This window comes from Orycteropus afer, unplaced genomic scaffold (assembly GCF_000298275.1).
Source record: "Orycteropus afer afer isolate SDZICR_OR568_19922 unplaced genomic scaffold, OryAfe1.0 scaffold00004, whole genome shotgun sequence".
Classification (NCBI taxonomy): domain Eukaryota; kingdom Metazoa; phylum Chordata; class Mammalia; order Tubulidentata; family Orycteropodidae; genus Orycteropus; species Orycteropus afer.
In genome coordinates, this window is record NW_006921591.1 from 15,409,520 (window position 1) to 15,414,912 (window position 5,393).

Consider the following 5,393-nt stretch of genomic DNA (forward strand, 5'->3'; position numbering starts at 1 on the left):
CCAGCTTGCACCTCTGGAAGTTCTCTGTCAATATACTGCTGCAACCGTTTTTGAATTATTTTCTGTAAGATCTTACTTGCGTGCGATATTAATGATACTGTTCTATAATTTCCACATTCTGTGGGATCACCTTTCTTTGGAATGGGTACAAATATGGATCTCTTTCAGTCAGTTGGCCAGGTAGCTGTCTTTAATAAATGGTGCTGGCAAAACAGGATATCCATTTGCAGAAAAATTAAACAAGATCTGTACCTCACACCATACACAAAAATGAACTCCAGATGGATCAAAGACTTAAAATGTGAAACCTAAAACTATAAAGTTCCTCAAGGAAAATCTAGGGGCAAATTTAGGAGCCCTAATATATGGCATAATTAACTATCAAGCATAACCCAAAATGCATTAACAGCAGAAGAGAAACTAGATGATGAGAACATCTAAAAATTAAATTTTTATGTGCTTCCAAAGACTTCTCCAAAAGAGTCAAAAGAGAACCTATAGATTGGGGAAAAATATTTGGCAATGACATTATCTGACAAGAGACTTATCTCTAGAATTTACAGAAAACTCCAACACCACAATAACAAAAAGACAAATAATCCAATTAAAAATGGGCAGAAGACATGAATAGACACTTCACCAAAGAGGATATTCAGGTCCCCAACAAACATATAAAGAAATGTTCACAATCATTAGCCACTGTTGTTGTTGTTGTTATGTGCTGTCAAGTCGGACCTGACTTGTAGCGACCCTCCTTGGGTTTCTTCACTACGGAAGTAGATTGCCCAACCTTCCTTCCGAGGAGTGGCCGGTGGGTTTAAACTGCCAGCCTCCTGGTTAACCAAGTGCTTTAGGCCCTGTGCTACCAGAGTTCCATTAGAGAGTTGCAAATCAAAACAACAATGGGGTACCATCTTGCCCCAGCACTAGTGGCAAAGTTCCATAAGACAGAAAATAACAAATCCTGGAGAGGATGTTGAGAGATTGGGACTCTCTTACATTGCTGGTGGGACTGTAAAATGGTACATCCACTGTGGAAAGGAGTATGGCAATTCCTTCAAAAGTTTGAATTAGAAATACCGTTTGACCCAGCCATTCCATTACTAGGTGTACATGCTAAAGAAGTGAGAGCCATGACAAGAACAGACATATGCACACCCATGTTCATCGTAGCTCTATTTATAATAGCCAAAAGATGGAAACAATCTACATATCCATCAACTGAGGAATGGATAACCAAACTATGGTACATACACACAATGGAATACTATGTAACACTAAAGAATAATGTAGTATCTGCAAAACACCGCATAACGTGGATGAACTTGGAGGGCATTATGCTGAATGAAGTAAGTCAATCACAAAAGGACAAATATAGTATTAGTCTGTTATTGTAAAAGTCAAGGAAAGATTTATCTATTGAAGGAAATTTTCTTTGTTGGTTACCAGAGGTAGGAGGGGAGGGGAGGGAACCCTGTTAGATAGGTAGAGATGAGTATTGATTTGGATGAAGAGAAGAACAATGTACCAAATGTGAGGTTTCAACATGGTGGTACTAAGAGGAAGACACAGAGAGGTATGTGGGAGGTACAGACAACAAAGATGAACCCTTATGCACATACAATACTGCACCGTCATTGAAGGCAAACACGGATATACAGGTGGATAGATAGGTGGACAGGCTGAACTGTTAAGTATGTCTATGCAGGGGGGAATGTGCCCAAGACCATGTATACGGTTGGCAGACAATGTTTCTACAAGTGTATGGCTAAGTTCTGTAAGAATTCCCACCTGTATAGTAGAGCTGACAAGGGACAAGGTTGTAGTCATTTCTTGGGTACAGCCAGCTTCCCAGATGGACTGAGTACTTGAACCTGCAGACTTAGGACCATAGTCACAGGGGACATCAAGCTCAATTGGCATAACATACTATACAAAACATTGTTCCACATCCTACTTCGGCAAGTAACGACTGAAATCTTAAAAGCTTGCAAGAAGCCATCTAGATGCAACGATGTGCCTCTCCTCGTCCAGAGAAAAGAAGAATGAAGAAAACCAGAGATTCATGGAAAAAACTAGTCCAAGTGACTGGTACACCATGCGATCCTCAGCCTATATGACTATGAGACCAGAAGAACTAGATGGTGCCCGGCTACCACTGTCAACCTCTTGGAGGGGGATCTATGTAACAGATCCTGGACAGAGTGGGAGAACAATGTGGAACAAAACTCAAAATCATTTGGGAAAAAAACAGGGTTGGGGGGGAACCAGTTTTGCTGGTCTGATAGAGCCTGATGGAACCACTGAGACTATGGCCCTGAGATGCCCCTCAGGTCTGGAAATGAATGCACACAAATGGCTTCCAGCCAAACAAAAACAGGTATATGAGGTGAACATTTACACTAACTAGATACACTCCTTGGAGAGAACAATTATGGGAGGATAGAAGGGCTGTGTATGCACAGGGGCATAATTAGGGGGCAGGAGTGATGGAGGGTAGGACACAGGAAAGAGGTAACTAACTATAGGAAGGAGGTGGGAAGGGAGCTGTTGCATTGTGGTAAATTGAAGTCAATGTCATGAGACAAAGTGTATGTGAACTGACATATGGAAAGTGAATTCGCTCTGTAAACTTTCACCCAAATCACAATAAAACCTTAAAAAAAAAAAAAAAAAAGGCTTGAAAGCCATCATCTAGATGCAACAATTTGGTCTCTCTTCATCTAGAGCAAAGAAAAATAAAGAAAACCAAAGAGACATGGAAAGAATTAGTCCAAGGGATTAGTAAACCATGTAATCCTTAGCCTATATGACCATGAGACCAGAACTAGTTGGTGCCTGGCTACCACTGTCAACCTCTCAGAAACAGATCAGTGCAGGAGATCCTGGATAGAGAGGGAGAAAAATATGGAACAAAACTCAAAATCATAAAAAAGACCAGAGTTACTGGTCTGATAGAGCCTGGTGAAACCCGCTATACTGTGGCCCCCAGTGACCCTTCAGGCCTGGAACTGAACTCACTCCCGAGGCTTCCAGCCAAACAACAGACAAGCATATGAGGGTGAAAATTTACATCAGGTAGATACACTCCTTAGAACAATCAATCATGGGAGATCAGAAGGGCAGTAGTTGCACAGGGAGACAGCTCAGGGACAGGAATGCATAGGAAAGGACACAGGAAGAGATAACTACAGGAAGGAAGTGGGAAGAGAGCTGTTACATTGTGAAGATTGCAGTCAATGTCATGAAACAAAAATGTATATGAACTGCTGTATGTAAAATGAATTTTCTCTGTAAACTTTCACCCAAATCACAATAAAAATTAAAAAAAAAAATGGAATGAGTACACAGAGTCACTGTACCTACTTGGTCAATGGATAACCATTTCAGGAGGTACCATATGATCAAGAACCGATGGTATTAAAGGAAGAAGTACAAGCTGCATTGAAGGAAGTGGTGAAAAACAAAGATCTAGTGAGTCAAAAAGCATTGAAAAGACTAAACAGAAGATTTCAAAAAGTGGTTCAAGAAGACAAAGTTTTATAATGAACAATGCAGGAAGCATCAAAGGAAGATGGAAGGAATACACAGAGTCAGTATACCAAAAATAATTGGCCGGCATTAATTCCAGGAAGTAGCATATGCTCAAGAACCAACGGTACTTAAGGTAGAAGTCTGAGCTGCCTGACAGTACTGGCTCCAAGAATTGACAGAATTCTTTTTGCTGAGATGTTTCAGCAAATGGATGCAACACTGGAAGGATTCACTCTTTTATGCCAAGAAATTTGCAAGACAAGTACCTGGCCAAATGGCTGGAAGAGATCCATATTTATGGCCATTTCAAAGAAAGGTGATCCATAAAATGCAGAAATTATCAAACAATATAATTAATGTCACACATAAGTAAAATTTTGCTGAAGATGACTCAAAAAAGGTTGCAGCAGTACATTGACAAGAAATTGCCAGAAATGTAGGCCAGATTCAGAAAATGACATAAAACAAGGCATAACTTTGCTGATGTCAGATGGATCATGGCTGAAACCAGAAAATACTAGAAATATGTTTACCTGTGTTTTATTGACTGTGCAAAGGCATTCAACTATGTGGATCATGACAAATTATGAATAACAGTGCAAAGAACGGGAATTCTAGAAGACTTAACTGGGCTCATGAGGAACCTGTACATAGACCAAAAGGCACTTATTCTAACAGGACAAGGGGATACTTCATGGTTTAACATCAGGAAAGGTGTGCATCAGGGCTGTATCCTTCCAGCATACTTATTCAAAGTATATGCTTAGCAAATAAACCCAGAAGCTAGACTAAATGAAGAGTAACACAGCATCAGACTGGCAGAATATTCATTAACAACCTGTGATATACAGAAGATACAACCTTGCTTACTGAAAAAGAAGAGGGCTTGAAGTACTTACTGATGAAGATCAAAGAGTACAACCTTCAATATGGACTATACATCAACATAAAGAAAACAAAAATTCTCACATCTGGATCAATAAGCAACATCATGATAAACAGAGAAAAGATCAAGTTGTCAAGTATTTCATTTTCCTTAGATCTACAATTAATGTCCATGGAAGCAGCAGTCAAGAAATGAAAGGACATACTGCACTGGGGAAAAAAAAAAAAAACTCTTTCCAGTACTTAGAGAAAAAATACCACATTGAAGACTAAGGTGCACTTGACTCAAGCTAGAGTATTTTCAATTACCTCATATGTGTGTGAAGAACAATGGATAAGAAAAACCGAAGAGATGATGCATTTGAATTATGGTGTTGGCAAAGAATACTGAATATACCATGGACTGCCAGAAGAATGAACAAATCTGTCTTGGAAGAAGTACAGCCAGAATGTTATTTAGAAGCAAGACTGATGAAACTACATTTCTCATACTTTGGTCCTGTTATTAGGAGGGACATCACAGAGAAGGACATCATACCTGGTAAAGTCGAAGGTCAGTGAAAAAGAGGAAGACCTTCAATGAGATGGATCGACACAGTGGCTGCAAATGGGCCCAACTGAACATCTACATTAGGGAGGTACACTCCTTGGAGAGATCAATTATGGGAAAATAGAAAGGCTGTGTATGCTCGGGGGCAGGAGTACATGGGAGGAAAGGACACAGGGAAGAAGTAACTATAGGAAAGAAGTGGAAAGAGAGCTGTTGCATTGTGGGAAACCGCAGTCAATGTCATGAGACAAAGTGTATGTGAACTGCTATATGGAAAATGAATTTGCTCTGTAAACTTTCACCCAAATCACAATTAAAAAAAAAATTTTTTTAATGAGTTCAAACATAGCAGTGATGATACTGAGGATGATGCTGGAGACTGAACAGTGAGTGTTTCATTCTGTTGTGCACAGGATCTCTATGA